At 42.1% G+C, this 27,624-nt stretch overlaps 1 protein-coding gene across 4 annotated transcripts in view; it reads left to right on the top strand.

The window, feature by feature from the left end:
* The window catches only part of atosa (atos homolog A), a 114,549-nt gene that overhangs the window by 19,701 nt on the left and 67,224 nt on the right, over positions 1-27,624 (top strand). Inside the window, exon 1 of one of the 4 annotated variants that reach the window (XM_080214393.1) lies at positions 15,922-16,013. The exons of the other annotated variants lie outside the window; for them this stretch is intronic. The gene's annotated coding sequence lies outside the window, so the exon portion shown is untranslated. Of the gene's footprint in view, positions 1-15,921; positions 16,014-27,624 lie in introns of those variants that run through there. 4 annotated transcript variants of the gene reach the window in all.

Below are 27,624 nucleotides of genomic sequence, written 5' to 3'. Positions count from 1 at the left end.
GCCTCCTGTGCTGTAACCATTCTGTGATTCTATTCAAGTGTAGGAAGACTTTTCAGAGAATTTAACAAAGATGGGTGTGTAACAGGCTTGATCATGTGCAGTTATGGGTTGAGCAGTAAATCTGGACCAATAGAAGTAATTCCGAAGTCAATCCTTTCAGAATAATAATTGTGACAATCTCCATAAAAAAATTAATAAAAATTAGTTTTCTATTTGTCAAAGTATAATTGTGCACTGAGAATGTGGGGAGGGAGGATAGAGAACTGAAAACTTGGAGGAAGTTTTGAGTTAGTTTTAAACGAGCAGGAAAGGAGGTGGCAACTAGAGGGAATTGGGTTAGCTTTTCTCAATCAGAGACAAAAGTGTTATGTGCTTCAGTGTTTTCTTTAGAGAAAATTTAGGGAGGGGCGTCCTGACATTGTGGAAGCACCTGTGGTTCATAGAGTTTTTACACAAACAATCCAATTAAGGACTAACCTTTAATGTTTATTTTTTCTTAGAAATGAATTACCATTTGTTAAAGTAACTGTTAGACCTTTGTGTTAGGTCTCACTCCAGCTGAAAAATTCTAACTTCAGCAGAAGTCTGATATTTTTTCAGCTGTAACCCCTGATTCTGTAGGTTTAGCACTTGTTGCAGTGTAGAATGTGACTTATCAAAAGCAAATATTTGATATATATACTTTTAAAGACTACATGAAATGCATTTATTAAATTCTAATATAAAATTATATTCTTTATTTGTACAAGAAAATTGAATGTTTTTTTTGTAGGAACCCTGCCAATTGTTTGGGGGAGAGGGAGGGGGAGGACAAATGGACTGAAAGATGGGTGTGTACCAGGCTTGATCATGTGCAGTTATGGGTTGAGCAGTAAATCTGGACCAATAGAAGTAATTCCGAAGTCAATCCTTTCAGAATAATAATTGTGACAATCTCCATAAAAAAATTAATAAAAATTAGTTTTCTATTTGTCTTTGTAACACAAGACATCCCTCTCCCAATATATTTAGCAATTTCTTGGAGCAGCATTTATTTTCATAAAACTGTCTAATAATTGGTGACTTGTGTCACATCATTGTATCTTAGGAATCTTGCTTCTTTCTAACGTTTATGCCAGCTAAGTCTATTCTTAACCTTTTGTCAGTAACACTTTTTGTTGAATAGACATTGTCTCTCAGGGCTTGGTTATCAACATGGCATTGTGCAGACTTTTCTCATCTTGTTCCTTGTTTCTGTCAGTATATTGCATAAATAAACCCTTATATCCATGACGTCATCTATGTTCTGCAGCTTTCACTACCCTTTTCTTTGGCTCCCCAAGCCATAGCATAACGTTTATCATTCTTCCCAACCAAAAATATGATGAACTCTGTGGTGCCCAAAAACCTATCTGGAAGATTAGCACTGCGAAGCATTGTTAAAGATGACCAATCTCATATATTCTGGGTCACAGGGGCTGGGAACTTGAGTGTGCATTTATCCAAGTTTATTTAATGTTTTTGCTTTCAAGACTTCCTCTACCATGGCATCCTTTATCATGGTACTCTGTTCCAATTCATCATAACTAGCATCAGGTCTAGTTTCAGTGCATAACCTAGTTTAACTGCCCAATTTATTGGATTCCTTGGATTCTGGCTCCTCTTTTGTGAAGATCTGACCCATTTTAGTGGGATGCGACCAACATTTTCTAGACTCAATGTCATGCCTGCCTTGTTTTGTGTAATATTTAAACCTATGTTTTTAAAAGCCCTTGAAGCCTTGCTTCCAACCTTGAACTCCTCCTTGGTTTTATCAGTCACCCTTTGTTTAAATTCCCCAAAGAAAGTCATCCAAATGCATAATAAAGATTCCTACTTACCTTCAGTAGAATCATAGAAACACTACCATGCAGAAGAGGCTATTTGGCCTGCTGAGTCTGCATCTTACTCGCTGACAGAGTACCTTATCCAGGCCCTCTCGCTGTCCCTATCCCTGTAACCCCATACGTTTATCATAATCCATCCGAACTACACTTTTTTTGACACAAAGGGACAATTTAGCATGGCCAATCTTTAGATTATGGGAGGAAACTAGAGTACTGTGAGGAAACACATGCAGACACAGGGAGAATGTGTGTATATGGGGTTTGCACAGTCACCCAAGGCTGGAATCGAACCTGGGTCCCTGAAGCTGTGAGACAGCAGTGCCAACCACTGTGCTGCCCACCGAACATTACAGGGTCTGCTTTTAACTGAAAGCAATCCATTTTCAACAAGACTGACCTCACAGAAAAATACCATACTTTTAACACATCATTTAATCCGTAAACATACTTGTTTAAATTCCAAAATTTTCCTCCTTTAGGTGATTTAAAAAAAATACTTAAAATGCTCACCCTGCAAACATGCTACCCTTGTTATCTATCAGCCTGTACTCACTGGAGTATTTTGCCAAAATGGCCAAATCAAATCTTCAAGCATACTGTCCCTGCAGTAAGGGAGTCCACTCTGGTATCTTGATCTTTAAGTTCAAAACCCTGAATTACCAGTCCACTTTATCTTGTATGTGCTGCCAGGGAGCATCTTTGCAGTGCACATCTATCTGTGATAAGGCTGGTTGTCCCCTGTCTAGAATTTCAGTGTAAATGCTCCAAAATTGTTCAAACTTGCTAGCTCTCTTTTTGCCTCCGAGCTAATCATAGAATCCCTACAGTGCGGAAGAAGGCCATTCATCCCATTGAGTCTACACCAACCACAATCCCACCCAGGCCCTATTCCCGTAACCCTAATTATTTACCCTACTAACCCCCGACACGAGGGGTCAATTTAGCATGGACAATCCACCTAACCCGTACATCTTTTGAGTGTGGGAGGAAATCAGAGCATCTGGAGCAAACGCCACACATATAGTGACCCAAGCCAGGGATCGAACCTGGGTCCCTGGTGTTGTGAGGCAACAGTAACCATTGTGCCACTGTACTGCTCTATCTTTGAATTTATTGGCAGGTACTAAAATTTCTCTTTCATGAGGGCTTCCACTTCTAGTGACATTGATTTTGTTCTGTAGTTCTCTTTCTTGTCAAGCCTCTATTTGCCCCTTCTCATCCTGGACTGCTGCTACATGATCTTTCCTGCATGTGATCAGAGGCCTGTCTGAAAGTCTGAGATCTTTTCCTTGTATCCTTTCTGGTTCATTGTCAGAACTTATAACCTATTCTCTGGCCTTTGCATTTTTTACCTCTTTTTGCCAAACCACAGGTCTTATCTCCTGACCTTTATCTTGCCTATCTAACCAATGTTTATGTTTACCAGTGATCTTTCCTGCTCTTCGTATGATGACAGCATCTCTCCACGCATTAGTCTCTTCTGGCATGTATGTTACCTTTGTTCATACTTTGGGTAGTTGTCCTTTTGAATAAATAGCCTTATCCTTTGCTTCACTGTTACTTTGTTCATCATCATAGCCATAAAATAATGTAAAGGAAAATTGCAAGAGTTTTTTTTAGATATATAAAGGCTAAGAGGCAAGAGTGGACATAGGTCTGCTGGAAATGATACTGGAGAACTAGTAATGAGGGACAAAGCAATAGCAGAAGAACTGAATAGCGACTTTGTTGATTCTTCACGGTGAAAGACACCAATAATATACCAAAAATTCAAGAGTCAGAGGCCAGACATGAGTATAGTGGTCATTACTAAGGCAAAGATGCTAGGGAAGCTGAAAGGTTTGAAGGCGGATAAATCATCTGGACCAGATGGACTACACTCCAGAGTCCTGAAGGAGATAGCCGAAGATATTGTGGAGGCATTAGTGGTGATCTTTCAGGAATCACTGGAATCAAGAGGGTCCCAGAGGACTGGAAAATCATAATGTAACACTCCTGTTTAAGAATGGAGGGAGGCAAAAGCCGGGAAATTACAGGCCGGTTAGCCTGACCTCAGTCGTTGGTAGGATTTTAGAGTCCATTATTAAGGATGAGATTTCAGAATACTTGGAAGAGCATGGTAAAACAGGGTGAAGGCATCACGGTTTCATCAAGGGGATGTCATGCCTGACAAATCTGTTAAAATTCTTTGAGGAGGTACTGAGCAGGTTAGACAAAGGAGAACCAGTGGTTGTCATCTACTTGGATTTCCAGAAAGTCTTTGACAAGGTGCCACACAGGAGGCTGCTGAGTATGATAACAACCCATGGTGTTAGAGGCAAGATACTACCATGGATAGAAGATTGGCTGATTAGCAGAAGGCAGAGATTGGGGATAAAGGGGTCCTTTTCAGGATGGAAGCCGGTGACTGTGGAATTCTGCTGGGACCACAATGTTTCACTTCATACATTAACAATGTAGATGAAGGAAATGAGGGCATTGTGGCTAAGTTTGCAGATGATACAAAGATAGGTGGTGGGTCAAGTAGTATTGCGGAGGTGGGGAGGCTGCAAAAAGACTTGGACAAGTTAGGAGAATGGACAAAGTATGGCAGATGGAATACAACGTGGGAGAGTGTGAGGTTATGCACTTTGGTAGGAAGAATAGGTGCACACTATTTTCTAAATGGGGAAAGAATTCAGGACTTGGGAGTCCTAGTTCAGGATTCTCTCAAGGTTAAATTGCATGTTGGATGGGTAATTAGGTAGGCAAATGCAATGTTAGCATTCATTTTGAGAGGACTAGAATACTAAAGCAGAGATGTACTGCTGAAGCTTTATATGGTTCTGATCAGACCATATTTGAAATATTGAGCAATTTTGGATGTGCTGGCCTTGGAGAGAGTCCAGAGGAAGTCCGCGAGAAAGATCCTGGGATTGAAAAGCTCGACGTTTGAGAAGTGTTTGAGGACTCTGGATCTGTACTTGATGGAGTTCAGAAGATGAGGGGGATCTCACTGAAACTTACAGAATACTGAAAGGCCTGGATAGAGTAGCTATAGGGAAGATGTTTCCATTAGTAGGAGAGACTAAGATCCAAGGGCACAGCCTCAGGTTAAAGGGACGACCCTTCAGAACTGAGATGAGAAGGAATTTCTTTGGCCAGAGGATGGTGAATCTGTGGAATTTATTTCCACAGAAGGCTGTGGAGGCCAGGTCACTGAGTGTATGTTGATAGGTTCTTGATTGGTAAGGGCATCAAAGGATACAGGAAAAAGGCAGGAGAATGGGGTTGAGAAACATGTCAGCCATGATTGAATAGCGGAGCAGATTTGATTGGCTGGATGGCCTAATTTTGCTCCTATGTCTTATGGTCGTATCAATCAATTCTTTATTTGCCATAGTTAATTCCTTATACTTGCCAATTATGTGCATATGTGAAGTGCATGGCAGCTCTTCACTGTCTTGTTCAGAATCTATAACGGTATAGTCAGTGTCAATTACCCTCATAGTGTGAACCTTAATAGTTTGATTCCCATGTTGTACAATAACTACTTTTCCTTCATTGCCTATCATTTTGCCAGGACCTTTCCATTCTTTCCCCACTTCTCCTTTGTACGAGTTTCCTGGTCCAAATTGTATTCCTGATGGCCTTGCACAATGCTGTAAAGCTCACTGGATTTTCTTCAAAACCTCAGCTTTAATGAAAGTCATTCCGTTTGCAAGGAAAACATTCAGATGAGTAAAAAGGTAGAGCTCTTCTAGAGCTGGGGGAGTATCTCATAGGACCAAAGGCAATTTTGGATTCCTGCTGTACCGGTTGGTACAGACTGTACCCTCCAACTATTTGCAAAGAGTTCTTTGCATGCACTGCCTATGCCACCATTGTTTGCCATTTACAATCTGGTTGATCAGCCAATATTTTATGTAACATGTTTTCTATCACTGCATAATTTCTCTCACGTACTTTTATTGAATGGGCTTACTGTAATGTGCATAACGATGATATTCAAGTTTTCACACATCTTTAAATTCCTCATAATGATGGGTCAGGAATTTCTTTGCTGTCCTAATCCTGTTCCCACCCATTTCTCCATGACGTTATCGATAATGGTCTGTTTGCCTTCACCATGTATTATAATGGATATGCTAGATCTGGTCACCATATCTATACATTTTAGCAAAGAGAAAACTCCCTTTTTTGTCCCATACTTTTAAGTCTATTACCAATGCATCATTAAATTCCCTAGCTAGTGGCAAACTCAACAGGACATGGTGGTATCTTTGACACGTTATACAAATTTCAGAGCCGTGACTTTCTCAATATTGTTGTATTCTTTATCAAGGGGTTGGTTAGCTTCGTTGGCTGGATGTCTTGTTTGTGATGTGGAGTGATGCCAACAATGTGGTCTCAAATTCCAGTTGAGGTTATTCGTAAAGCCTTTCTCAACCTTGCCCCTCACCTGAGGTGCAATAATCTTCAGGTTAAATCACCAGTCAGTTTGCTCTCCAAAAAAAGGTGAAGAGTAGTCTCTGAGACTTTGGCAACTTTCATCTCATTCTTTATCAAGCACTCCACAACCTCACAGTAAAGCTTTGTTTTAGTGGCACTGGATGTGTAAACTGCCTATACAACATCCAAATACATCTTCCTTTTGTCCACCAAATCTTTATTCCTACAAGTTAACAAGACATCTTGAACTCTTTGACAAGAACTTTCTTGCTTCCTTAATTACAGACAGTAATGGCCTGAGTAAATTAAAGATCCAACATGATATAAATCCCAACACAATTGCTCTGTCATTCTTAATGTATAGTATCATCTGTCCTTTTTTTCATTGACAATCTGCTTAATAATAGAGCTATGTCGCTAGAAACTACATCTGTACTGATTAAAAGGCTGACACCAGCAATCCTGCAAGGGAGGACTACCCTTTTGGAAGACATTAGGGTATTGTCATCTCCAAACCTGAACCACAGAGCTTTCATACTCCTTGATCTTCTTCCCATCTGCCTCAACAAGAAACTGCAGGTAGCAGTTAAATCAATCCACCCCATTCACTGAAAGTGCAACTACCAGCTAAAACTGCACAGTTGAATGAATCGGCCACTCTGAATTATCTGTTTTATGCATTATTTCAAAAACTGGATTCTTTGGACAATGCATTGCATAATGATACTTGAAATCACACCGATAACATTTCTTGGTTTTAATCACCCAAGATCCACTTTGTCTCAATTCTAATAATCAGCAAGAACAGCCATCTTCAGGGAACCTATCAGTAACCCTATTGTTGTATTGGAATCTGTGTTTAATGTTTTGTTGATCTCAAAACTTAGTCACCTTCAAATTCTCCATCCTTTGCTTTACCACAGAGTTGCCTGTATTCAATAACTGCTTTCCTAATTAAAAAAAAGTTAGGGCACTAGCCCTCTGTTGTAGGGAAATGTCTTTATTATGAAATTTAATCCCTATCAATACCAAAAGTCCATCAACATGAGAAATATGCACATAGCCAAATAACTTAAATGCCAATACAGATTCCAGGATTTCAGGCTCAGATCTCTTATACCTCTGTTTTCTTAAATTTATCATAGATTGGCTATGCTTAATATGCTTTCAATGATTATCTTTATTGTAAAATTTACCCAAAAATGTTAACAGAAGGTCCAATCATCTTCATTATCCAAATCATTTACTTTCATTTCTGAAAACACCTTGCTACTTCCTAATCCTGCAATTTCCCAGCAATGACAAAGCCAAATCCATACCTTGCTGCTTCTAGGGCAAAACAGTGACCCATGTTCACATTGCCATCTTGTTTTTCATTGTTTATGTCATTCAGTCTCACAGAAAATCAGTGGATAATCAAAGCTTGAGAATTTGCATTTTCCTGCTGACATACTGTCCCTTAAAATTTGTCAACAGCAATATACTTATTTTCCTTCAGAGGGTGAAGACAAAAACTGTTCTGCAGCAACCAATCACCGAGGCTTAATGTTCATCCTTTGTTACCATGCTTATATTAAATGTTGGTATATGATGGAGGAATGATACAGTGGGCTTGTTTTTTATCTTCAAGTTTATTTTGCATCCAGCTCAATTATAGAGGCAGCACAGTAGTAAGCATTACTGCCTCACAGCATCAGGGACCCTGGTTCAATTCCTGGTTTGGGCGACTGTCTTTGCAGAGTCTGCACGTTCTCCCCACGTCTGCATGGGTTTCCTCCCACACTCTAAATGACATGCTGGTTAGGTGCATTGGCTGTGCTAAATTCTCCTTCAGCGTACCGAACAGGCACCAGAGCGTGGCGACTAGGGGATTTTCACAGTAACTTCATTGCCTACTTGTAGTTCTTTCAACGACCCAACAAGTAAAACGAACTCAAATTAACTTAGGGACAAATTAAGAGGGGCAGCCCCCCAAAAAGGAGGGGGGGATGGCCCGAACAGAAACCAAAGTCCAAAGGAAACTTAAAACATTAAATCAAAATGTGGTTGTAAGGGTCTATAACACACGCCAGCCCCTGCGGTGCCCAGCGGGTGCAGAAGGCGATGACTGCACCCGTGGACACCGCATGCTCCCTCTCTAGGGACACCTGGCCATGAACGTAGGTAAGCCTACTTGTCGTTCTTTTAACAGCCAGACGAGTAAAACAAACTCAAATTAACTTAGGGACAAATTAAGAGGGGCAGCCCCCCAAAAAGGAAGGGGGGACAGCCTGAACAGAAACCCAAGTCCAAAGGAAACTTAAAACATTAAATCAAAATGTGGTTGTAGGGGTCTATAACACACGCCAGCCCCTGCGGTACCCAGCAGGCGCAGAAGGCGACGACTGCGCCTGTGGACACCGCATGCTCCCTCTCCAGGGACACCTGGCCACAAACGTAGGTAAGCCTACTTGTAGTTCTTTTCATGTGCCAAACGAGTAAAACAAACTCAAATTAATTAAGGGACAAATTAAGAGGGGCAGCCCCCCAAAAGGAAGGGGGGATGGCCTAAACAGAAACCAAAGTCTAAAGGAAACTTAAAACATTAAATCAAAATGTGGTTGTAGGGGTCTATAACGCACACCAGCCCCTGCGATGCCCAGCAAGTGCAGAAGGCGACGACTGCACCCATGGACACCGCATGCTCCCTCTCCAGGGACACCTGGTCACGAACGTAGGTAAGCCTACTTGTATCACTAATAAATAAACTTTAACCCTTTTGCGACACAAACTCCTTACCATTTCCCCATACACATACACTTACTGTTCCAGCTGTGTCTACTTATACTCTACTGGCGGTTGGGCCAATAACCATCACCTGTCTTGAGTAAGGCAATTAGCTTATCAGTTTAATTTGCCAAAACATGCACTTGCTGATTCATTAACATCTGGGACTTGCAAGCTAGAAGTCTAACCATTATACATACAGATGTTGCTGTGATTGTCTCTCAAGCATGAACACCTTCCCTTTAACGAAACAATCTGGGCCTCCCTTTAATTTTTAATAACCACACCACCCAGGCCTATAGTCAGGCACACTTCAGAACAGGTCAGATGACCCCTTCATTTTTACCCTTAAAGACACAGCAATCTCTCAAAAAGTTACAAAGTTGAAGAGATAAAAATGGAGTGGCATTGCTTTGAATTCAAAAAGGGCAGCAGTACAGTGTTTTTAAAGTTGAATGCATAGCTAAACTGTTTTTCACAAGCATTAATCATCCCAGCTGCCTTCAGACATGTATTAACCCAATGTAATAGGATATGGGTTTCGCCACCTAGCAACAACTTAGTGTGTGTCTGCCATCCCGACATCACTTCCGGCTGTTTAGGCAGCTGTGAAGATTATTGTGCTGTGAAGGTCATGTAGATAACATTATGCTCCAATTTGGGTAGCTTGTTTACAAGTATAGCAATTCTGTTAAAGGAATCCAGTGGGAGGTGGGATGCACATCAGTCTATTTACAACTAGGAGCCACAACGTAATGGAAATTAGTTAAAATGATGCAGATTTTCACCTTATCGCTGCCAATATTTTAAATGTGATGGAAAGCAATGAGTGTCTAAGAGATTATCTGTTGTGACTAGATTTTTTTCATTTAACTAGTTCCAATTACACTAACTTTAAGTTATTGATTTGTTAACAGTATTCTGGGCTTCATTTGGCTTCAGCAAATATGGGAACATTATACCTTCACAGAGTGAGTCTGATTGTAGCAACAGAAAACCAAAGGGCGGTGGTTGAGAGTTTTGGCTTGCACATCAAACTTCCTGCTTGTAATCGAGCAGTTTGTTTTGCTGTAAATCAAGACTGAGGCAGACCACATCCCCTGTCATTTTTTTTAATAACCAGAGTTTTGCAGTTGTGTTTAATGGTTGAGGTAACAACATCTGCATAAAGACCACTAAACACTGGACAAAGTGCATTATTGAAAACAATGAAACATTTCAAATCCGCAGCTACCACTTATAATCCTATTTGAAGTCAATACATTTATACTACTTCCAGAATTCCACTGCTGTTTTCACTGGCGAGACTGCAGACCACTGATAGTGACACTATAGAAGTTATGCATTAATCTTTCCTCGGGGTAGACGTGGGGACAGTGACAGATATAGAACAAATAAATGTTCAACAAATCTGCATTTTAATTGTTCGTTCTTATCACCTGATTGGTAATTGCAAAGACCCAATTTTAAAAACCTGATGTGCAGTAAATTTTTGATTTGATTTATTATTGTCACATGTATTAATAATATACAGTGAAAAGTATTGTTCCTTGTGCACTATGTCAGCATGTACGCAAAAAGGAAATATTGGCAAATCATGTTAGTTTAGTGTTAACAATACAGGAAGTGCAAACTTGACAAAGCCTGTATCATGTATGTTGCTTGCTAATTCCTTCAAAGGTTAATATGAATTACGCAAGGTGCTGTTGCTGTAATTTAAGATGGTATCACTAAATCTCAATGTTGCAGTTCAGCTGATAATGGTACTGGAACTGGCTTGATCAAAGGATGGTGACATTACACTTGGTTACAAATCGACCTGAGACCAGTCTAAGACATCATAGGTTCAAGCGCCATTTCAGGACAATATGATCTAGGCTGATATTTGATTGTCTTAACCAAACATTAGCATCTGTGACGATATTTTAATAAAATAAAGTGAGGCCCTAAATGCCTTTCATTTGGTCCTGAGAGATCCTATGGCATTGTTGAAAATACAAGAGAGTGCTCAGTTTTTGCTATCATAACAGTAACGAAACTTCAGAAGTACTTCAATGGTTGTAAAACACTTTGGGGTTATGGGTGGTGAGAGGTAATTGCAAGTCTTTCTTTAATAGTGTTCTGCTCCCATTAGTACTTTAGCCACTACAGCCAAGACTGGTTTAGCAATGAGATTAATAACCAGTTGTTGTGGAACCTCAACCTGTGTAAATTGACTGGTATATGTTTATTTACAAACAACAGTCCCAATGGGTTGCATTTTTGCTACTGAACTGAGTATCTTGAGTTGGGAAATTACTGACTTGGAAGACCCGTCTTGGTTTTTTATAATTTTCATTCCAGGGAAACAGGTGCAGGCAGGAGTCAGGCCCTGCTGATCCCTGAAGCAGATTCTAGGTGGCCACAAGAGCAGGCATGGTGAGAGGGTCAGTAGCTCGACTCAGTTATCTTGGATTTTGTTCCTGTTGTAACAAAAACAGTTAAGTCCTCCGGCCCTCAACCACCGACTCTAACCCTCCATTTCACTTTGATGTTAACTAGTGTTCCTCATTATCTCCACGTGACCTGTCTTGTCCTCCATGTTAGTTCACCAAGTATCCACCACAGGCAGAGCGCAAGAGCCATATGGAGGTGAAATAAAATAAACTTGCAAAAATCAGCTCTCATTTCATGCATTCAGTAGTAAAAAATCTCCCATTAATGAAGCCCATTGAAAGTTTTTAAATCTCAAGTTATATTCCCTTATAAAAACAAACAAACTTGATTCATTCCCACACCAATAACAACTAAAGCTTTGATAGACTCTAAGTTGTCAACAAAACTGTGAACTTGGAATACCCTGCTGAGATAACTGTAGCTGTTGAAACTCAACCTAGCTTTCATAATAGACTTGGGGAAATGCCAACAAGTAATGGACAAACAAATGCTACACTAGCTGCTGATTCAATCAAAGCAATCTAGAAGTGTTTTTAATAGAAAAAACAATTACTGACATCTGTAGCTTTATTTCATGTTTTAAAGCACTAGAGTTTTAAAAAACTTTGAAGCGTGACAGTTGAACAAACCTTATCCATCCTTCAAGAGCGATTGCATCTGCACACATGAATTGATGATTTGAATTAAAGCCCTTGTAACAGCCAAAGTTGGGTTTGTTTGAACTCAGCACTGAGTTTAAATGGCCCTGCTGAGTTTGGATTTCTCTTATCTGTGAGTCACATCCCATCTCTTTTTCCTACTCTCAAAAATTGGAAATAGGGATGGGATGTGCACATCAGGTCCCACTCTCCATTTTTAATGGTGTGTGGAGTCTTCCCGACTCTGAAAGTCCATCCTACACCAAAAAGGTTAGCCATTGGCAGGATAATGCTTTTGGACATCCTGAGGCTATAAACAGTGGCAAATAAATGCTACTTATTAGGTCTTGATGGTCTTTCTTTTGCCGGATGCACTTCGAAATTTGCACCTATCATGATAATCTTATAACCATTAACTTTAGACATACCTGTTAATTACATTTCCTTGAACATTTTAAATAATTTGAAGCTTTCCTTGCAGTGAAAACAATTATGAAATCCCTTAACCAGAGTAAAGCACAAAATGTGAAATAAAAAGACAAACTGTAGCACATTTTGATTAAAAGGGAATGAAATGTTAGACCTCAGAAGTATGTGGTTACAATAACTGATAAGGAGTTCCGTGTAAAAACTGGCAGGCATAAATTCTTCTGTTGCATCTTCTATTGGAACGTGTACAGTAAGTACTTGTACTGGGAATAGTCAGTCAACACTGCTGATGCTTTTGAGTTCTTAAATTCTTCAGTCATTTATAAAGGCATAACAAAATATATTCCTGTATTACCATCTCTGACAGAAGTTGCTGTATCAAAACTTCCTGTCAACTAAAGGATTTAATGTCCCAATCAATTACATTGCCTTCTTTATACAATGCTGTGTTACCAGAAGATTCAGCAGATCTGTGGTACGGTTTTATTACTTGAGGTGTGGATGACATTTATAAACTAACATTTACAACTGATTTCATCATGAAGAACAATAGTAGATGTGTTTGGTTAGACTTTGAATTTTTGACTGTATAGAATTACTGCATCTATCTAAAGAAGCAGATATTTTTTCCTCTGATCAATTTAGTTGTGTTTTAATTGCTTTATATACTTCAGTGGTGAAAAAGACTTGCCATTTCAGCACTTAATTCATGGCTGTCAGCTATACGGTTGTTACTATGGTGCTTCTGATGAATTACAACTTTAGTGTCTTTGCCAGACTGGTACTGCAACTTCTTTGATCTGAAAATTAAAGGACTGATTAAACTGGATTTGTCCAGTTATGAGTGACTACCATGATTACATTGCTATTCCACAATTTCAGAACAGTTTTGGCCAACAATTATTTAGTTTTCCTCAAAGCTTTTAATATAAATTCTAGTGGAAAATAGTCTTTTGATTTGGATCTGTAATCTTTTGTTTACTTTTTGGGAGAGCAATGGATTTCTAAATTTAGAGTCTTGTTTGTATTTTATCTTTTTGCCTGTAGGCTATTGGATAAAATCCTCTTAAGTTGTTGGTAGTAACCATGTTTCTCCCATCATGAGCTAACTCACCTTGTTGTCTGCAATTTTTCCTCTTGTATTCTAATTATTAATCACAGTATCGTCACAGTAGATTCCTCCAATAATAAATAATTGATAATACAAATTTAGCATAATGGGTTCAGATGATGACAAGCACTTTTTAGTATCTGTAAATCAACACCAGAAATAGCCATTTTCTTCAGAGACTTTGACTTAAAGCATTCCAAGACACAGTATAATTATTTTATACAAATAATTTGTCTTAACTAGCCTGTCCTGCATTGGCAAGTCTTTAAGGGCACAGCACTCAACTCAAGAAGAAGTGACTAATAATTTGTGATTTGAAGAAAGCACTTTCTCAACTCTGTCTGTTTTGTTGAGGCTAGAGGGTGGGTTTATTCTGATAATAGGCAGTCTTAATGAATACCATAGGAAGTTCAACTATTGTCCATTTCCCATTCAAGTCACTATCAACTTGCTGGTGTTTATTTAGGGGTATGCTTTTCTCAGGCCTAGGACCATTGTGCGTGTAATACTTTGCTGACCAGTATCCACTGCTGTCTCTTCTGAAAATATTGACTCCTGGTTTCAATATGGTTCCATAGGCTCCAAATGTCATCTGATACTTCCGCGCCTTGCCATTATTTGTGTGTCTTGAGGTTCTGGAGACCGTCATAGCCAATCCTGATTGCAATATACACTTTTCCAGTAGGAAAATTTATGCTGACTGATTTCATCTTCCCTCATCCGAAGATGCTGAATAACTGCCCGCAGCTAAGATCATCTAACTTGGCGTAGACCCGGGATTGAACGTGATGTCCTTTGCCTTAATAGCTGACCTGTAAAATCAATACATTTGCAGAGAGGCTCTTGATTAAGATCTTTACAACCACCGGAAGATCTTGAACTTCTCTACTGTGCAGTGGCTTTGAACTGAAATTCCAGATTAAAGACAGTGTTGTAAAACACTCTACAATTCAAGATTATTTCTGTTGAGTGGTTTACAGTCATCGTGAGAACCATGATTGTGTTACAGTCTTGTTGCCAGTTTTATTGAAAAAAAATAGGATTAACATTGAAGTCTTCAACATTTGTGATTCATTTGCTTTGTGATTTGAAGAAAGCATTTTCTCAACATTTTTTAATATAATCCCCACAGTGCAGAAAGAGGCCATTTGGCTCATTGTGCCAACACCGATAACAATCCTACCCAGGCCCTATCCCCATTACTCCTGCTAATCTCCCTGACACTAAGGGGCAATCTACTATGGCCAATTAACCTAACCAGCACATTTTTAGACTATGGGAGGAAACCAGAGCACCCAGAGGAAACTCGCACAGACACGGGGAGAATATGCAAAGTCCACACAGTTACCCGAGGGTGGAATTGAACACGGATCCCTGGCACTGTGAGGGAGCAGTGCTAACCACTGTGCCTCTAGGCTGCCCCCAAAGAAACTTCATCAGTTTCCTTAATTGAATCTGTTTTGATGAGGTGAGAAAGTGGAGTTATTCTGATAATGAGCACTCTTAATGGATACCATAGGAGGTTCAACTATTGTGCAGGAAAAAAGAATCATTAGTCACTCCTCCTTGAGTTGACTGATATGCCCTTAAAAACTTACCATCAGGCTGGTAATTGCTTCACTTTGGGGAACTGCTTTAAGCAAACCTGCCTTTGCATATGAACATAACTGATTAGAAGCAAGGAAGGGCAGTGAAGGCAGCTTTCTCTTAATTTAAAAATAAATATCTAGATGGCTTTTCTTTCCTTTTAGACCCATTAGGAATTATCTATTGATTATTTTTATATTGGGAAAATAATTTCCATAACTTTTGTGCATTGTAAGAATTATGTAACAAAGAATTGCTTAATAACTACATAAATTATAACCCCTGCTCGTTACGTACAGACCTTTTAAAGTTCCAGACTGCATGTCTGGCTCTTGTATCGTTTAATATACACACTGGCTCAGTCCTACGATTGCCATTGTGACAAGTTGCTGTCGTACTCGGAACTTTAATTTACCTGTTTGCAGTTGAGAGCAGAAAAGCACTGGCTATTGCTAAGCAGGAAACTATAGTAGTTTGGACACAGGGTTTCAGTGTTGCTGCCAGCCAATCCGCTTGCGCGGCTGTTGCTATGCTTGCTGTAAGTCTGCCTCATTGGAAAAACAGTGCGTTGCGGAGTGATAGGCTGGAGCTAATATGCACCACAGCAGAACATGTTGTTTTGACCATTGCAGACATCTGGTGCACTCAGATACTGACAGTACAGCCCAGCATTAGCCAGAGGCAACTTCCTTTACTCAAGGAGTCAAACATTCTTTGTTCAAAAAGGAAAATTATGGCTGCATAGAAAAGGTGTGTACTGTGAAGAGTGTTTTTCTACGTTATATTCTCATTGCTTTTCTCTCAGTTTTTTTCCCCCTGTAACATGTTTAAGGGGGTGGAACACACGAGTGTACACAGAAATGTTGAGTTTTCTCTAAGTTTGTTTTTTATGTGATTGAGGTCAGTAGATTTATTACGTATGACTCACATTACCATCAATTATCCATGAATAGGCAAGGTTCAAGTTGTTTTCGTTATGTTTTATTTACGTTTTGTAAATCAGCTTTCTTTGATTTCTGCCTGCAGTGGAATATTTTACCTACAAAAGAATGACCTCCCTCTGAGACCTAGCAAAGCCATATCAAACCTTTGTCACTGTCTGCTTTAGGTGAGGCACAGTTTATACTCCATGCAAATAACAGACTAGAACCCTTGCAAAGGCACCTTCTAGACAGTCTTCTGCATTCACATGGCTTCCGTTCTAAGCTATGAATGTGATATATTCTCAGCCAACCTTCTCTTTGAAACAACTCCACATGAAGGTAACAAACTCAACCAGCACCTGCATTTTTCAAGATTTAACTTGCAAATTAGTGGTTTACACACCAGTGTAAAATCTATTAATCCTTTTTTGATGTCTCTCACAGCAGTGTGTTTTTATTTTGAGCACTGTTTTTCTTAAGCCTACAAGCACTACAAAAAGGCAACTCAAGTTTTACACACGTTCAAATTTTATAACTGGATTTCTGACAATAGAAAGATTTTTTTTAAAGAAGTCTTCGTCTCACTGAAGCAAGGTACAATTGATCTTTTATGTTGGGGAAATAACTGACATTTAACAGCAGCACTGAGGTCAGTCCCTGTGACTGTCTCCCCCCCACCCCCCTCACTGTGTCTTGTTTGTGGAAACAGAATGATCTTGCTCACTGGTATAGCAAACATTCTGGTGTACTCTCTTCGGTAAGTGTAGTGCACAGGTTTTTCTCTCTATTGGTTTTCTCTCTTTCTTTCCACTGTGCCACCATCTTCGACTTCCCAACCCAAATGCTAACAATAAATATACCTCTTTCTTGTTTGTCTCTGTCTATTCTGACAAAATTTGCTTTTGGCTCTCTTTTGCATTGTACCCTTCACCACTAGGCCATTCGACCCTTCGAGCCTGCTCCACCATTCACTTTATGTGTTAGATCTAATATTTTTCACTTCACTCGCACTTCTACCAGTGCACTCTAATTTCTTTGTAGTGCATGGGTAACTTCTTCAAGTGCATGGCCCTAGAAATTTATTGTGTGGCCATACATACACATTGTAAAGGGGCTGACCTGTGTGAACAGCAGCGCAGCTTAAAGGGAAAATTGAACCCTGCCCTGCACCCCACCCTCAGTGCATATATAGATACTTATTAGGATGCTAAACCTTTAGGTCCTGAAATGGGTGAGTAGGTGGCACAGTGATTAGCATCACTGCCTTACAGTGCTAGGGACCTGGGTTCAATATCCGGCTTCTGTCACTGTCTATGTGGAGCCTGCATGTTCTCCCCATGTCTGCGTGGGTTTCCTCCGGGTGCTCCAGTTTCCTCCCACAGTCCCAAAGACATGTTGGTTAGGTACGTTGGCTGTGGAAAATTCTCTGTCAGTGTACCTGATCACGCCAGAGTGTCGCGACTAGGGGATTTTCATGGTAACTTCATTACAGTGTTAATGTAAGCTTGCTTGTGATGTAAACTAAATTAATAACATTTCTGGCTGCTGGCCAGTGTGCTACTTTTGCAGCACCATCCTATCTCCTAAGGATTAAAGTTTTTGTTTAAAGTTTATTTATTAGTGTCAGAAGTAGGCTTACATTAATACTGAAATGAAGTTACTGTGAAAATTCCCTAATTGACACACTCCAGCGCCTGTTCAGGTACATGGAGAGAGAATTTAGCATAGTCAATGCACTTAACCAGCGCATCTTTCGGACTGTGAGGGGAAACTGGAGCACCTGGAGGAAACCCAACCAGATACAGGGAGAATGTGCAAACTCCGCACAGACAGTGACCCAAGCCGGGAATTGAACCCAGGTCCCTGGTGCTATGAGACAGTAGTGCTAACCACTGCACCACCATATTGGCCCCCAAAACTCTTTTCCTGAGACAAAGGGGAGAGAGGGGTAGTGGGTGGGGAGACCACTTGTCTGTAAGTGGTGAGTAGCCAGTTAAGGATGTTTAAAGGCCTGTTGATACCTATTTTCAGAGGTTGACTGAAAAATTCCAGTGTAAGCTGCCTCCAGGTAGCCTTCCAGCAGCTGACCAAGGTGGTGGATTGGAAACAAAACTCCAGCCAGCTTCTGAGCCTTCACAACCTGTCTGTTTTTAGCTGCAAGTCTGAGGAAGGGCACCTCAAAATAGAGGTGTTGTCTCCTAGCTACCTGAAATAGCAGTCTCTGCTTCTTCATTGCTGGATGACTTCTTATTTGCCAGCCTTCCATTATTAATTAGCCAGTTTGGGGAAAGTCACAGCTGAATATAAGTTTCCCTCACTGTGTGAGCTTCTGACCCCTATTTGATCCTGACGTCAGGTCGTTGAGACCCTTAGAGAAGATCCTGTCACTGACCTGCCACTGTCAGAGCTCCCTTCTCTCTGTCCCCTCTCCTGTTACTTGTTTGTGTCCTCAACTTAATTTTCATTCTTCCTTTCCTCTGTGCCACACACTATGGTAGAAAGCTCCACCTTTACTGTGCCCACATCCTTTTTCCTCCTCGTTCACTTTTCAATCCAGTTGTCATATTGAAAATTGACTGGAAGGCACTGCATTGGTGGAATGCTTCTGAAATGGATTGTCTATTGGCTTAGGCCAAAGAAACACACACTATTTACACCTTGTCTTGGATCATGGGAAGAGCTAATTAATGGACTGCCCCCAAAGCTATTATGTTGCTGCATATTTTATATGTAAATTACTTGATGTCTTGACAGAAATAAAGTTCTCTGTTTTGTGAATCATTCTAAACTGGGAGGCATTGCAAACAACCAAGAACAGGCCATCAAATACAGAAGGATCTGGATAGATTAGGAGTTGAGCTGAGAAATTGCGGCCACTGCCGTTAAATGTAGAATAATTCATAGCCAAGAGATCGGAGAAAGAAGAATGAAGATAGATGGAAGCCAACTGTACAGAATGTAGTAGTGGTAAAGAGAACAAACAGAACAGTAACCTCCTATCAGAGAAATAGAGCACAGATTGGCCTCTTTTAGGTAGAGTACAGATTGGATATAATTAGATTTGTAGATGAGTGCTGGTCTGCCACCCGAGTTCTAGTTCTAGTTACAGTGTTGTATTGTGACAAAGACACCAAATCTTACCAAAATGATTCTAAGTGCCGAGCAAGTGTGAAAATGAGAGAGAATCATGCTGATTTTCTTTGGCTAGCTTTCAGATACAATCTTATGCCACTTCGTGAAAATAAAAAGGCAAATTGTGATTCATGCCAGTAGAGGGAGTGGATGGAATTTATTCTCACCGGAAAGCTGGCTGTTCACAGCTAGAGGATGTCATTTTGCATGCATAAAATTGGGACTCGATGGTCTCCGATCCCACCGGTGAGGCCATCATGACAGGTCTCAGTTGGTGGGGACCATACGTGATCCTTGCTAGTGTCCTGGGCTCACTGTTAATATTTAAATTAGCCATGCAAGGCTAATCACACCGGCAATCCAGGACCTATATGATCATGAGAGCCAAGAAATCGGGCATGAACCTGGTTTTTTGCCTCCTGGTGGACCAGTGTGATGAGCCGGTAAGATTGCATGCACCCAACGAGACTTCTAAAGGATTACGTGGAGACTGGTAGTCAGTTGGACTCTTGAGTTGGCTGAAAGGCAGCAAAAAAGAAGAATGATTACAGTGAAGAGAAGGCTGAGAGATGATCCCATCAAAGTATTCCAGATCTCAAGTACCTTGAATTTTTATTTTGGTGTGCATAGGGCATTGTAGGGGAGGGTAAGGCAAGGCAAAAATTTGTAACAGGATCTTGCAATGCTGGCTCACCCTTTGATGTACTACCCATTTTGGCAGAACAGATGAAGGACAATTATTTGTATATGATGTCAGCAAAGGAAGCAGGCCAGCTGAAAAGATATGACCCAGTAGAATTTATTTTTTCAACTTCTGGTGCCTCAGCACAGTATGAATAGATTCTCCCATCCTGCTGCACCAAGTTCTTAGCTCACCAGCCTGGGAGATTCTCACGTTGGCTGATTCGCAGGATTCGTGCATGCGTTCCCGCCCCGATAGCCTCCCCCAACCCAAGTTTTTTGATGCCAGCGGAACCATGCTGAAAATCAGTCTAATGGACATTTGCATGTGTTTACATACCTTACCTTCTGACTAGTGGGTCCGTGACATCATTAGCGTTGCCCACCTCTCTGGCATGATGTCACTCTGGCGGAGCTTACAACTGCTATATAAAAATCAGGAGTTGGTATGGCAGCGTTGAACAGGAGTGAGGAGATTTTTTTTGTGGATCTGCAGCCCCCAGCGTGCTGGGGAGATTAGAAACAGAGCCTGGAGATTTGTCGCTCGTGTTGGGGAGCTTCCTGGAGATCTTCAGGTGCTGTACCGTGGTCCTGCTGGTTAGGTTGCTCTCTGCAGCCACTGTGCTATTCCTTTGTTCTGACTGTGGGGTGTGGTGAGGGACAGGACTGAGTACTGGGGCTTTGAAGGCGGGGGAGGGGTGTGTTGCTTGAGGGCTAATCGGATCAAGCAACTGGTGCTCCAAGCAGGGATGCTGTTGCGAAATTAGACAATCATACTGCATGAACCCATACTGCAGTGAATGGGAACCCAACTTTTGATAAAAAGGCGTCTGTCCCTGACATGCAACACATGCTTAGAAGGGAATGCTGTACTTGCACTTATGGCAATGGCTCAAGGGTGCGCAATGGTCACACCTGCACATCAACCTGCATGCTATCCCGGCTTGCCATGTTCGTGATGCTAATGGCAAGCAACCTAATCAGGTGACACATGGCACCACAGATTTTGTTGTGTTGTCAACATCCACAAGTGGGGGTATTGGTCCCAGTGAGGGATTTGGAGGGGGGAGTGGGAGAGGTGCTGGGGTAGATACAAGCAATGACATGTATCTATCAATCTCTCTCTAACCCCCCAGCGTGCAGAAGATGGAAGTCGTCTTGGTTTCTTGGTTTAGAGCTGGCCATCATGGTGGCGGCAGGGAAGGAGGAGGCAGCTCAGGAGGTGGAGCGCGTAGGGAGGCCACTGCAGGAGCAGTCAGTGGCAAGCCCTGAGGAAGGAGGGGAGGAGTCTGCCCACGAAGGCCAGGAGCTGGAAGACCAGTCCCCCAAAAGGGTGGCCAGAAAAATGCAGGGGCAAAGGTGGTACTGGACCAGGCCTTCATTTGAGGGGCTATCGGATATTATGTGCTGTTACCGTCTCCACGTATCCAAGGACACGGTCCAGCGCTTGTGTGAGGAGAGGGGTTAAGACGTTAAGATGACAATGGTCTTAATTTCTATGCAGCAGGGTCATTTCATGCACTTAGTGCTGACCTCTGTGGGATCTCGCAGGCCTCAGTACACAGATGTGTTCGCCAGGTCATGGATGCCTTGTATGCCCGAACAGGCCAGTACATCAATTTTGATGTTGGACAGGCTCATCAGGAGGCCTGGACTGCAGGCTTCATGGTCATTGCAGGGATGCCCGTGTCCGGGGGTAGAAGATGGGACACAAATTGCCCTGCAGTCCCCGCGAGGTGAGGGGCAGCCATTCGTCAACTGCAAGGGTTTCACTCCCTGATCGTCCAGATCATCTGTGACCACCGGATAATCATCGTGCAGGTCTGTGCATGCCACCTAGCTGTTGTGGACACTCCGTATGTGCTGAGGCAGTCAGACATCCTTGGGCTCTTTGAAGACTAGCCCAGGCTGCTGGGATGGCTCATGCGGACAAGGGCTACCTGCTGAGGTAAGGCTGATGACGCTAGTGCGGAGGTCCGAGACTGAGGCGGAGATCCGCTACAGTGAGGCCTGCACTGTCACCCGGTCTGTAGTAAAGTGGTGCATAGGTCTGTTCAAGATGGGTTTTGCCGTCTGGACCGCTCTGGTGGTGCCCTGCAATATGACACTGGGTGTTCTTCATGCATCATAACTGTGTGCTATGACTTGCACAACATCTCTCAGCCATGGGGGGACCAGTTGGAGGAGGAATGGCAACATGCCAAAGTGGATGTCCTGCTGGAGGATGGAGGGCATGCAGCGATAGCAGGTGCCATGCAGCAAGGGAGGCCTTTTTAGTAGCCCGCATCACATAGCAGCCCCCACGCTACACAGCACCAGCTTTGAACACACTTCCACTACTGCCGCCAACCCCCACAACCCCAAACTGGCTCTCAACCCACATGACCCTTCTTCCCCATCCTCTCTCATCCCAGCCCCTCCCCCTCATTACCTTCCCCACCGTCTCTCATTAACTTTCCCACCCTTTCTCATTGTACCGTACCAACCCAACCCAACATCACAGCCCATTAATGGTTCTAGGCTAGCACTGGTAGCAAGTTTTTGGTGAAGGCTGGAGGATGACGACAACTCAGTGTAAGGCACAGATCCTACCCCGGTACCACTCAAGTCTGACTCCTACCTGTTCACCGAATGCACACTGCCACCTGGACCCATGTAGCAGTAAGAGTTGGGAACACAAGTGTGTGGGACAGAGGGTCAGGGGTGCCACCAGGGGGAGGGGGCATAACAGGATCTGATGGATGGTGGAGAAAGTAGGGCAGGCAGTCTATAACATTTGGCCGAATATCATGCAGCACAGCAGTCTGCGCCTTGATGCGTGGGATTGGGGAACGCTCAGCTCTATGGTGGAAGAATTCGACAGATTAGTTACGACTGTGAGGTGAAAATAACGCTTTATTGTTCTCTTAACATTTAACAAAACTTAATCCTGACTACTGGTGATCTCCTCAGTTAATTTGATTTAATTTACTTCGTTAGTCAAAAAGAATGACTACTGGTGACCTTTACCCATGCCCTTTTAGTGAACCTACAACCTTCTAATCTTGTGTGGCCTACTGGGTGCTCCCCAGGATGCACATTGGAGGTGGAGGTATCCAGCTGTGATCCACGCCTCGCTGCCTGTGATGCCCTTGGCAGCCATCCCCTGGGTAGCCGAAACCTGAGAATGCCGACTGACTTGCGAATGACACTGTTTCTGTGTGCCCCCTGCTCATCCAATTGGCACTGAGATGCCCCGGTGTGAGGAAGGGGGGAATTGGAATTGGAGAGTGGGTAGGCTAGCAATATTGGAGGGGGACAGGGGGGCATGAGAGGCCAGTGACATCTGTGGGGGATGGGCAGGGGGGGTGAGAGGCCAGCGAATTTTCACGCGAATTTGACACTTAGATTATTTGGGAAGAATTCTGACCTATAAACCTGCAAGAACACAGTATGGCCAAACGGCAGCCTGAAACCCACCAAATTTGGAGAGGACAATATCCTTACAGCATCTCCTTGCTAAGCTATGGGGTGTCCTAGAGGAAACAATGTACTTTCATATTTCTTAGCCAGAACTGCCAGAACTCAGGTGCAGTAGCTGGCCGATGCTGTATTATTTCTTCCGCCCTGCAGAGTGTTCCAGTTGCATAAACAGTGAATGTATACTCAATTCAAGTAGTGGGAAGCTGTGGAATTCCAGCAGGATCAAGGGTGCCATTGACCAGCATATGGAAAAGTCCTATTCCACCCTATTTAGTTGGTGGAGCAGAATTATAAATTAGCATAGCATGGCCATAAATTATACAACAGGGGGCTAAAGTGCCAAATGTAGAAGAGAGAGAATGAAACGAGTATGTTGGCGTAACATTTTTATGTACAGTGGTATAGTTCTTTCGTGGGATGTGGGCATTGCAGGCAAGGCCAGCATTTATTGCCCATCGCTAATTACTGTTGAACCGAGTAGCTTGCAAGGCTGTTTCACAGGGCAGTTAAAAGTCAGCCACGTTGTTGAGGGTTTGGAGTCAAATGTAGGTCAGACCAGGTAAGGACAGCAGATTTCCTTCCCAGAAGGACATTAGTGAACCACATGTTTTTATGACAATCAACAATGGTTTTATGGTTATCATTACTGAGACTAGTTTTTAATTGCAAATTTATAACTGAATTTGAGTTCCACATGTTGCTGTAGTGGGATTTGAATCCTTGTCCCTCTGGGCACCAGCCTGGGCCTCTGGATTACTAGCCCCGTAACATTATCACTACACCACTGCCTCTTCCCTCTGTAGGATGGACATCAAAGTAGGCAGAAGCAATGATTGATTCAACAAACTTAAAAAGATTCGAGTAAATGCTATGAAAAATCAGTATAGCAGGAATTGTGGACACTGGGCAGATCAGGGGATGCACAATGGTCCCCCCCCCCCACCCTACTTTTTTCATCTCTTCACCTGAATGGCCTTCTCTCTCTTCACCCTACTGTTTTGTTTTCTAGTAAGAGTTTACACTGCCCCAACATCTACAGCAAAGCTGAAGGCAATCCAGTAAAACTGGATGTGTTTTTTTCACTCTAACTTACTCCACAGCATTGTGTTCCCCTTAGTTAATTTCCAGTAGTCCTGTTATAGTTCCTAATTCCTAATAATATTCAAATCTGCTGAAGCTTCTGAAGGTCTTCCACTAGAGTGCAATGTCACTAATGATAATACTTTAAAAATTTGCATTTACGTAGCACCTCATGTCATCCTAAAGTGACCACAAAATGCTCTTTTGTTAAGTGTACTCACCAATTTAGGAAATGCTGCAGTCAGGCTGCACACAGCAAACTCTCACAAACTCTTTTGTGATGTTGACTGAGGGATAAATATTGACTGCGACACTAGAAATAACTCTCTCTACTTTTTGAAATACTGTACTGTCATGGGACCTTTTATGTTCACTTGAAAGGACAGACAAGGCTTTGGTTTGTCTCGCTTGGAAAATGGCATATCTAATATAGCTCTTTCTAAATACTGCACTGAAATGTCATCCTGGATTTTTGTGCTCACGTCCTAGAGTGGAACTTGAAAGCACAACCTGGTAACTCTCAGGGGAGAGTGCTACAGAGCCATGGCTGGTGCTGATATATTTGTTTAGTTCCAGTATTGGAATGTTGTCACAAAGATCCTAAAAATTGGGGTATCATTAATAGTCCACTATTTTTGCTTTTGTTATTTTACATCTGTCTCGCTTATTTGCCAGAGTCCACACTGACCCCACCCACACACACACACCCACACACACACACCCACACACACACACCCACACCCCCACACACAAAATGACTACCCTATCCCATGCTCCACAAATGTATCCATGCAATAAAATGAGTTAAAATGATGGTCATAGTATTCATATTAAGCAATATAGTTTTTACCAATGTAAAGAGAAAAATGGGTCACAGAATTCTTTCAGAAGATGCAGAAAGTTTCAAGTGTAGTTGCTATGCCTCTCTAATGCCACCAGGTGTCTATTGAATTTTAGAGATTTAAAAAGCTATGGAACAGGAATACCAAAGTTTTTTTTGTATTTATTGACTTCTACCCATACAGTCTGCTTGCCAAGTTTAAGCACACATTGGCCTCTATTTCCATATCTCAGTTTAAGCTGTTAAGAGTGTCTCAAAACTGCCAATCCCAGGACCGAACTGCACAACATCAAACAGACCATTGTCCGTAGCAAATTACCCAGCCTTCAGGAGAACAGTGACCATGACACCACACAACCCCGCCACAGCAACCCCTGCAAGACATGCCAGATCATCGAAACAGATGCCATCATCTCACGGGAGAACACCATCCACCAGGTACATGGTACGTACGCTTGAAACTCAGCCAACGTTGTCTACCTGATACGCTGCAGGAAGGGATGTCCCCAAGGCATGGTACGTTGGGGAGACCATGCAGACGCTACGACAACAGATGAATGAATACTGCTTGACAATCACCAGTCAAGACTGTTCTCTTCCTGTTGGCGAACACTTCAGCGGTCATGGGCATTCAGCCTCTGATTTTCAGGTAAGCGGTCTCCAAGGTGGCCTTCACAACACATGACAGCGCAAAGTCACTGAGCAGAGACTAATAGCCAAGTTCCACACACATGAGGATGGCCTCAACCAGGATCTTGGGTTCATGTCACACTATTTGTAACCCCCATGACTTGCCTGGGCTTGCAACATCTCACTGTCCTGTCTGAAGACAATACACATCTCTTTTATCTATGCTTAATGCTATCTCCACTCACATTGTCTGCACCTTTAAGACTTGATTAGCTGTAAAGACTCGCATTCTAATCAGTATTCTGTAAACTGAGTGTGTGCCTTTATATGTCCTGTTTATGATCAGAACTCCCTTCTCACCTGCCGAAAGGGCAGAGCCCTGAAAGCTAGTGGCGTTTGTTACCAAATAAACCTGTTGGACGTTAACCTGGTGTTGTGAGACTTCTTACTGTATTTATCTCAGTCCAACGCTGGCATCTCCACATCAGGATTTCAGGTCTTGCCAGTTTCTGGTAATGTAATGAATAGGGAATATGTGATATTAAGAGAATGTTACTTTAGAGTACATGTGGAAATCTTTTCTATCAACCTGAGCTCCTAGCCTTTCTAGAACACTTTCCAGCAAGGTGCTTCATCTGTCTTTTCTGTTGATGCTAACAAAGCTGGATCTGATATTGTGAATTTCTTCTGGCTTTTTTGATGTGATTGCTTTAACTTTATTGCCCTGCACAGTTATAACTATCACTACCTGCATCAAGATGGGTTTTTTTTTAACATTCTCAATGTACGACTATCAAGACTTGTATTTTTTAAACATGCAAAGAACTATCTATTTTATTAGCCCTTGAGGTTGTGTTGGGTGCTCCCAAGCAGTCAGGTGGCTGGGGCCAGGCTGGGCCAATCAGGCCAAGTTGGGTCAGGTGGGGTCAAGAGTTGACCAATTGGAGTGCAGGAAATGTCAGGCACGCAAAGCAGCCAACCGTTTGGCATCAGCACTTTGCCGATGCAGCAAATCGCCAAACAAGCCAGTAAATTTCTCACTCATTTAATAAGAATCGTAATCCTGGAGGGCCACTGCCAGTTGTTAGATAGTGGGATTTGAAGTACTAAGATCTGTCATCTGCCAATGAGGTAACATTACAAAGAAACAGTCATTCCCCAATCTTCAAGGCCACAAAATTCAAACAGCACAAACTATTTATTAGTCACAAGTAAGGCTTATATTAACATTGCAATGAAGTTACTGTGAAATTTCCCTAGTCACCACATTCTGGCGCTTCTTTGGGTCAATGCAGCTAACCAGCACATCTTTCAGACTGTGGGAGGAAACCGGGAGCTGGACTGCCAGGGCTTGAGAGTGCATATGGTGTGGTGTGGCTTGGACCTCTTCCTTGTATCATTTTGACTAAGCGTATTTTATCAGAGTAAAAAGGTAATGGGGGCTTCTAAATGTGACACAATGCTTTATCAAATTCTTGCTTCCAATTATTCGTTTGACTTTTTGAATTCCAAAAGGTACAATCATGTTGTAGTGTTAGTAGTGTTTACTCATAGAGAACTGCCATTGTTATCTAGAAGCTAATATGGGGAGGGTCCCAGGATTGTATCAACA

Source organism: Carcharhinus amblyrhynchos, chromosome 28 (genome assembly GCF_965287045.1).
Source record: "Carcharhinus amblyrhynchos chromosome 28, sCarAmb.v2.hapA, whole genome shotgun sequence".
Lineage (NCBI taxonomy): Eukaryota > Metazoa > Chordata > Chondrichthyes > Carcharhiniformes > Carcharhinidae > Carcharhinus > Carcharhinus amblyrhynchos.
The sequence above is the reverse complement of the archived record's forward strand: the minus strand, read 5'-3'. Positions and strand labels throughout refer to the sequence as shown.